At 45.1% G+C, this 8,755-nt stretch overlaps 1 non-coding gene across 1 annotated transcript; it reads left to right on the top strand.

Moving 5' to 3' along the window:
* Positions 1-5,693: 5,693 nt before the first annotated feature.
* Positions 5,694-5,775, top strand: trnas-uga (transfer RNA serine (anticodon UGA)). The gene has a single exon. It is a non-coding gene; the product is annotated as a tRNA-Ser (tRNA).
* The last annotated feature ends 2,980 nt before the right edge of the window (positions 5,776-8,755 follow it).

Below are 8,755 nucleotides of genomic sequence, written 5' to 3'. Positions count from 1 at the left end.
ACCCGGGTGTACTTCCTCTCTCTAGATTTGTTGCTACATCCATCAGTTTCCAAATATTCTTGGTGGTGTGGCACTGACAGACCGGCCGCATTTATTAGCGGGAGTACAGATTAACACATTTAGGTTTGAAATGGTGTAAATGGCTCTTCTTTGTTTTCACTGTGAAAGTTAGTTTTTAAAAGTTTCTATTTAAACACGAGAAATACAAAAAAGGAGACAGAATATTAAAATAGATACAGAAATAGACATTTCACTGCCAGAGGAATTCACAATTATAAAAGCTGAAAATGATGCTTTTTACATATTTCTATTGTTTGTCTTGTCTTTGGATTCTTTACATTTCTAGTCGAGTTTAATCAAAATGAATTCTACTTTAAAATGTGAATTGAATTCCACTCTCAGTTTGGGGCGTCGCTGTGACGGCGGAGAGAAATCGCTCTCCTTTCACAAGGCGCGGCCCTGAACCCAGAGTGTGAAACCTTCACCAGAGAGCTTGAACACAGCCCGCTCCCCGCACCGCAGCAGAGGCCCAGTTCGGTCTTCAGGCGTCAGTGTGTCGAGCAGTGTCGCTGTGTTGAGGGACAGAAGGAAGACGCAGACAATTCGGATCAATGACATCGCCTTTATTTCAATATTGACATTTCACAACTTCGGATTCATTTCATATATCGTGTCAGAAACAGTCTTGTTGAGGAAGTTGCTTTCAGCTTCAGTTGTTCAGTCTGGACACGGAGAGACAATTCGCGGAACTTCTTGAGCGCCGGCTCCCGGACAGAGAGAGTCTCCACTGCGGAAAGTCTCGGAGACTGAGGTCGGCTCTCCCTGCGGGATCTCGGCTCCTGGATGGACGAGGCCGATTTAAACCGGCAGGCGGGGAGGAGACGGCAGGACCCTCATGATGACCAGAAGCGGTTCCAGGTTTTTCCAGAGCCTAACCGCAGCCTCCAGCACTCCGGCCAGAGACAGCAAAACGCGTTTAGTCCCGTCGAGGAAATCACAGGCCCTGTCTGAGCAGGAGCGCCCGTGAGCCTGAGCGCTGGGCGCAGCTGTGGGCACAGAGCCCCCGAGCTGCAGCGGGCTGCTGTGGGCGGGGCCTTCGTGGTGCGTCACTGCCCGGGGGGCGGGGCCCGCAGGAGAGGGAGTCAGGTTGATCATGGTGATTTATCCGGAATCGGAGAGCTGTCGCGCTGCGGGCTCGGGGCTGATTAAGTTAAAGATTTTCGGTAAGGAAATTTCGATTACTCCGGACTTCGCTTTCCGAAGATGAAAAACCACGCCAATCAATCCCTCCTCGAATGTTCAAGCCGCTTGATTTACCGATTAGTACATTGCTTCGTTAATACTTTTGTTTCCATTGAATGTAATATATATTTTCCTTTTAATACTGTAACGCAACGGGGGTTCAGGCGGGCGCCCTTGCCGCATCTGGTCGGCCCCATCCCGACTGAGGCTCGAGCCCGGGACTTCCGCGTCTCTCTGCAGCGACCTAGCCCCGTGAGCTAAAGAGAGATCTCTCTACAGCCCAATAGCTGTAGTCCTGCTATCACAGGGAAGGGCGGTGACGTCACCTGCTCTGGTACGCCGGCTCTTACACAGTACCTGTCGGCCGTAAGCGTTACAATACGTTAATATTTGTATTGGTGCAGAGACAAGTACCCGAGAGACCTGACCCGACTCGCATCATTGTGCCTCAGTTCAGTAAATTCCTTTCGCTTCTCGGATTATCTTCTTGGATTACTGGTATTTTTCTCCGTATGTTTATCGATGGGTTGAGGCACTGGTCGTGTTTTTTTCCTTTATCGAAGATTTTGTTGCGCATTTTTGGTGAAAGTGTCCGAATGTAAACCCAAACCTCTCAATTAGCAGCAAAAGTTGCGGTAAACCGATTCCCTGCTGGTTTTGTTCATTTGATTTTTTTTTTGCGTTTTGGATTTTCATCCATTTTAATCCGGTATTGTCGGTGTGGGTGAGGAGACGGGCTGGACTCGGACCCGGGGGTCAGCACACCGGCCCGCCGGCGGAACCGCGGAACCCCGTCCTCCGGGCTCCCAGAAACCCGCAGAGCCGAGACCCGAGTCGCGGTCGGTTCGGACGCTTTGGACCTGCGGGTATATCGGAATGTGATTTCACATGAATCCGCACTGACCGTGAGTTTGTAAGACATGATTCGCATGAAGTAGAGAAGAACGATTTCGATATTTGTACTTTGGGGTCTAGAGCAAACCTCGAATGTTTTACATCCGGACGTCCTTGGTTTTGTCGGACTATAATCGTTGTACTTGTCGTTTATTCTTTCTCAATGAGTCTTTTGCGCAGTTTTCGATGGAAAGTATGAATTTTTCGGCTCTTTTTCCTGACGGATTTGGGATCATTGTCCTGTCCTATGATCCTGTCTGAGGCGGTGAAAAGGTAGTTTTCGTATTCATTTCCATATTTTGGTGCATTTCGAAAATTGAAATTCGGAATAAAGATTGTTGTAATTGAACCCAAGTGCTTTCGAGTTTTCACTGAGGGTGTTGTGTGAGTCCTACTGTCCTGAGTGTAATTCCTCTCTCTGTATCTGTGTGTTGCTACATACATCAGTTTCCAATCATTTGTGCCGCATCAGTAGAGCGCTACTGCGCGTCAGTACTTAATTCTTTCTGGTGTGACACTAATAGACCCGCTCTAGGTGTAGCAGGAGTAAAAATAAGACGTGAAAAGATTTGGGTTTGAAATGGTGTTCGTGTCTCTTCTTTGTTTCACTGTGAAAGTGTTGTGCACTTCCTGCTCTGCTTCTCTCTGCGTCCCACTTCTCTGCTCGCTCTCTCAGCGAGAAATCTCCGCTTCTGTTCACCTCAACACTACAGAGACACGGTGGCAGAGCGCGGTTTCTGGAGTGGACGGGCAGAGAAAGGTGTCGGTCACCTCTACAAGCTGTAAACTGTCGGAGTGGAGGACAGGGTGTTGTGGGCTGAGCTGAAACTCCATACACAGAGAGAGAATGCACTCTGCTCTGGTTCCGGACTGTGGGCAGAACGAATTCAATAGGTTTTGCGAGGCGGGGAAGCGAGAGACTAACTGCACGGTTTACAAGAAAACGAAAGCTAGCGGAGTGGGTCTCAGGCGCTGGTGACGCGCGTCACTGCTCTCTTCCAGGCGCTGTCTCAGCCGGCCTGAGGACTCTCGGTTTGGGGCGTCGCTGTGATTGTGGAGAGGAATCGCTCTCCTCCTACAAACCGCTGCCCTGAACCCGGAGTATAAATTTTTCTTATTTTTTTTCTTTATTATTTGAGTCCCAGCAATATTGCATTTTGCGTCTTGAGAAAGATATTTTGCCAGCACTACAAACAGTTTAATAATAAAAAACAGTTCATCAACTTGTTTGGAGGAGTTTGATTTTTTAAAAAGTAAGTGTTTACATGTCTTAATCTGTTGCATTTGGCATTGAATGCACTGGCATTTTAACAGTTTATTGGGTTTTCCAGACTCTTAACCTATTTAACGCTGATACAATGCTAATGGAGAGTACCATTCCACACAAAATTTCCAATAGCAGAATGCTTGTCAAAAAATGAAATTGTACCACAGTGTTTACATTTTGTTTGGTGTGGCAAGGCTGCTAAGTCTTTTCAGACTAATATTTTGATGCCCTGGGTTATATTTTCTGATTAAATGAGTGTTAGGTTGCATTGAAGAAAATCTGAACCCTAACCCTAACTACCCAAACCCTTAGCTAGGGTTAGGGTTAGTGTTATTAGAAAACATAGAGGATGTTTGATGGCATGGCTGTGTTTTAGGACAGAAGAGAAATTGAGGAAAAGTGACATTTTAACGTTCTCTGCACATTTTTTTTCTTGCATATATGGCTCTATATACTGCATTGCCCTAAATGGGGATGTTGTCTAAATCCCCAAAAAGCAAAAGTTTGATAGAAAGTGGTTTCTGTTGCATTTGGCATTGAATACACTGACATTTTAACAGTTGTAGCTACAATTTATTGGGTGTTCCAGACTCTTAACCTATTTAACGCTGAAACCATGCTCATGGAGAGTACCATTCCATACTAAATTTCCAATAGCAGAACACTTGTCAAAAATGAAATTGTACCACAATTGGTACATTTTGATTGATGTGGCCAGGCTGCTAAGTCTTTTCAGACTAATATTTTGATGCTCTGAGTTATATTTTCTGCTTAAAGAGTGTTAGTGAAATGCTATTGAGTCGTGAAGAAGACCCCCTATCATAATATATTACCTGTAGTGTTATCTTCAAAAAATCATTAAAAAATAAGAAAACGTTCCACAACCCAAAGCAAGGTTGTGTAAGGTGAGGGGGGCTGTCTGATGTGTAAAACACCTGGTTGCAGCACTGTGGCTGTTGTGCTTCAAAAGCTATTGAGTCATGATGAAGACCCCCTATCCCAGTGTATTACCTGTAGTGTTATCTTCAAAAAATCATTAAAAAATAAAGAAAAGTTTCACAACCCAAAACAAAGCTGGGAAAGGTCAGAGGACCTGCTTAGTTTGTAAAACACTTACTTGCAGCATTGTGGGTGCTGTGGTTTGAATGCTATTGGCTTGTGAACAGCATTCCCCTATCCCAGTGCATAGTACCACATTAGATAAAAGCACGAGAAAAAGAGATTCAGAACGCAAAGCTGTGTCAGTCTTCTGTGTAAACAATCGGTTTGAACATCATGGGAGCTGTTTTTAATAAGCTGCTGAGTAAAGAATATTTGAATTTTCCTGCTGTCAGCAGTATTAGTTGAATATAGTTGACCCTTACCTGAATGAAAACAGGACATAAAGAAAGGGTTTCAGAAATCAAACAAAGCTTTATTCCCGTGCTCACAGTCCGGGTAATTGGAGACAGCGCTGTTCTGCTTCCTATGGACGGGTTTTTCGCACGAAGCCGTATTGAACAGTATTTCTCGCGTAGTGAACGTGTGTAAACAGCGGTCCCCCAGGTTCCAGTTAGTGCGTAATTACGCATCGATGAAAAACCGGAGGTTTAAAAAAAGATAATCAGCTCACTGATAGTTTGATGTAGAAGCTGTGGAAATTTCCACAAGTCGTGGTCTTTAAAATGCATTTGGTTTGAAGGCGTCCTGTGTTTGCTAAGGGTGTCCATTGCGAAGATATGGACAAAAGAATATTCGTGCGTGGTAAAAAAAAAAAATCCTAAAAACGACAAAGTGAAGGCTGAGAAAACAGTCACAATGTACTTTATACACAAAGCGAGTGTTTTCGTAACCCTAGGAGGTTTCGTGAAAGCGCTACAGGCGTGCCGAAATCGTTTTCGAAGTTCACGCTAACTTTACCCCGGTGTTTGGAAAGAGGGAATCTACGTCTGTGTCCAGGGTGTTCTGGTCACGTTTGTTGCTTTTGTTTAGTCTATTTGATTTTCTTTTGTTTGTGTGGGTAGTTCGTTTCTCATTTGTTTTTTATTTTGTGGTTCAGAAATAGTCTTTTTTTAGTCTTTTTTTACTTTATAATTCTTTTTTTTATTAAAAACATCTCCGTGTTTCGGAGCAAGGCGCCTGAGCCAAGAGCTGGAAAGAGCGGCTGTCGTGTCTGTTTTTTCCCTTTTCAGCTCAAGCGATGTAAAAGCGAAGACGGACGGGGGTAATGCGCGCGGTCCAGAAAGTCTACGTCCGCGGGCTGAGTTACAGCGATTCTCCCCACGACCCGAGCCCACGCTCGTGTCCCCAGGTAGTCGTGGCCGAGTGGTGAAGGCGATGGACTTGAAATCCATTGGGGATTCCCCGCGCAGGTTCGAATCCTGTCGACTACGAGCAAGACCTTTTGGACGACCTCGACGACAGGGCGGGCTTTGAACAACTTATTTCAATGGATTGACACCACTAGGTGATGGGTTGAGTGCGTAGCTTACTGAAACACGCAGAAGTGTCTGTGCTTCTGTTTCTCAAGAGGCAGCGATAATCTGCCCCCAGAAAGAGCTGCAGAAACGCACTGTCTGTGGATGAAGGGGAGTAGCGCCACGACAAGAAAGCGAAGCCTTTTTCTCGGCAGACCTGCCGAAAGGCTACCTGCCAGCCCGAGACACGGCTAGGATAGACGGGGAGAGGAGGAGGTCTGCCCCTGAGCGAGCGCAGGTAAGGGGGTCGGCGGCGTGAGCACGTGGTGAGGCTTTTCCGGGAAAAAACAACTCAGCTGTAGCCGAGCGCATCGTGACACGAAGGGTCCTTAAACAAGGCTGAAAACTGCAAGTGTGCTTCGTGATTTCGTGGAAGCCTTCTTTAGGTGTCTATGGCACTATGGCTGCCGTTGCATCATCCAGGTGGGGCTGCACATTGGTGGTGGTGGAGGGGAGTCCCCATTACCTGTAAAAGTGCTTTGAGTTTCCAGAAAAGCGATATATAAGTGTAAGCACTTATTATTATTATAACTGTTTGGACTTGGCCAGGAGTAGGTGAAGGTCAGATATTCTTTAATATAGATAGATAAGACCTTATTGATCCAGAAGGGAAATTGATGAAATATGTAGAACCAGAGAATAGTAAAAGGGTGTACTTTATTCCCATCACTGATTACGGTGCTCTCTATCAGAAATGGAGGCTTTATAGCCTCTCCCAGGTGAACAGGAGTGCGAGTCAATCATTTTAAGATTATCCTCAATCATTTTCCTGCCTTAAACTGCTGGTCTGTTGTTTCAGACTTTCACATTCATAGGGTATACCAGTGGTTCTCAAACTTTTTGGACCAAGTACCACCCCTAATCCAACCAAAGCATCCAAGTACCACCTACACGTCATCATCTCATAGGAACCCCAGAAATTCTCAATGACCAACATGAGCGCGCGTGCACACACACTCACACATACATATAATAAATATTATAATAACAATCTTAATTTGATATAGCGCCTTTAAAGGTGGCTTCTCAAAGTGTTTTACAGAAAAAAAACATTAACAACAACTAATAAAAAAGCACCATTTCAGTGAGAGGGGTGAGCCTGTTTAGTCGAGCAAAGCAGATGTGAATTAATTTTTCGAGCCTTGATACAATTCACAACAGAGTCTAACAGATATTAAATCGTCAGGCATTTTCTTGACGGCAAAGGTCTCGCGGTGGATGTTGTAATGCGTACATTAATTTCTGGAGCAACCTCTCTAATTCGTGCAACTACACCGTTATGTCGGCTTGTCATTGCTCTAGCACCGTCTGTACAAACTCAGACGCATTTTATCCAGTCGAGGCCATTCTCTACGATAAATTCATTCAGAAGCTGAAATATGTGCTCTCCTGTAGTTCCTGTTGGTAGCGGTTTACAGAACAGAAAGTCTTCATGGGACGTGCCCTCAAACTCGTATCTAACGTTAATGAGCAAATTGGCCAAATATACTACAGACTCATCTAATTGCAGTGAAAAACATCTGCTCATCTTAACGTGCTCTATCAGTGTACATTTGATATAATCCTTCATTTCAATAATTCTATGAATGACTGTGTCTTTCAGGGGGAGGGGGGCAGCAGGTCGAGCTGTTTAGCAGCTTTTTCTCTACACATAATACGTGTCAGCTCTTTTGCCAACGGTAAATAAGGTTCTTCAAAAATAGTGTAGCTTACCTGCTTTAGCAATCTGCAAACTTGCATTTTTCCGCGTTTCCGTTTTTATTTCCGTATTTATTTAAATTTTTTATTTCATGCGCATGGGAGCGAAACACAGAGACGCTCGGTGTATTTTTCTCAAATTAGAACAGTTCTTAAATATTTTTCTGTTATCACGCTTTTGTGTGCTCACAAGATGACCTGCGTTCGTAGCACGTATTTCTATGCATTCCTGTGTTTACAACGTTAGCATTGTTCCAAAATCACGCACATTCTCCTTTCTCCCTTTTTTTAAATACAATTGGTCATTTGCATCCGTAGCACGCATTCCTATAGAGTGGTAGAAAATTACAGAGTATCTCATGTGTCCACTGAACTATTAGCGCGCACTGTATCGTAGTACGTAGGCTGCGTATTCGACACGTATTAAAATACAAAATATGAAAACCCGTCCCGATTTTTCAGCGCACACGACACAATTCCAGGGTCATTTGGCGTACCACTTGGCGGCACTCCACGTACCGCTGCCGGTACGCGTACCACAGTTTGAGAACCACTGGGGTATACATTCACAGTTAACAAAACGGTTTATTTAGTATTCATTAGGTTTCGGGTTGCTCCGGCCCTTATATTACTCCTGTCCTGGAGTCCTTGCACTGGCTGCCAGTCAGGTGTCATGACTTCAGCATCCTCCTGCGCACCTATAAGGCTCTGCAGGGCTTGGCATCTCAGTAATTGTCTGAACTTCTGTCATCCTACTCCCAACCTCTCAACCTTCACTCTCCTAATTCTGGCCTCCTGTCTTTCCCCCAAGCCTCTCAGCATACTGTGGGTGACAGGGCCTTCTCCTGCTGTGCCCCAGAGCTCTGGAATGCTATCCCTAAGGGTATTAGAGAGCCACCTTCCCTGAGCGCTTTCAAACCCAGACTCAAAACCTTCCTCTTCAGAAGGCCTTTTAACTCTATTTTCTTAGGAGACTCAGGTCCTTTGGTGTGTGTGGAACACTGCTACACATTTTTTATGAATCAGTGGTGGCGGCGGCCATCTTCTACGCTGTTGTGTGCTGGGGCAGCAGCATCATGACAAAAGATGCATATAGGCTCAAGAAACTCATCAAGAAGGCTGGCTCTGTGTTGGGGCTGAGCCTTGACCCCCTGGAGCTGGTGGCTGAGAGGAGAATGCTGACCAAGCTCACAGCCAT

The sequence above is a fragment of the Atractosteus spatula genome, chromosome 25 (assembly GCF_055471065.1).
Source record: "Atractosteus spatula isolate fAtrSpa1 chromosome 25, fAtrSpa1.hap1, whole genome shotgun sequence".
NCBI lineage: Eukaryota > Metazoa > Chordata > Actinopteri > Semionotiformes > Lepisosteidae > Atractosteus > Atractosteus spatula.
The sequence above is the reverse complement of the archived record's forward strand: the minus strand, read 5'-3'. Positions and strand labels throughout refer to the sequence as shown.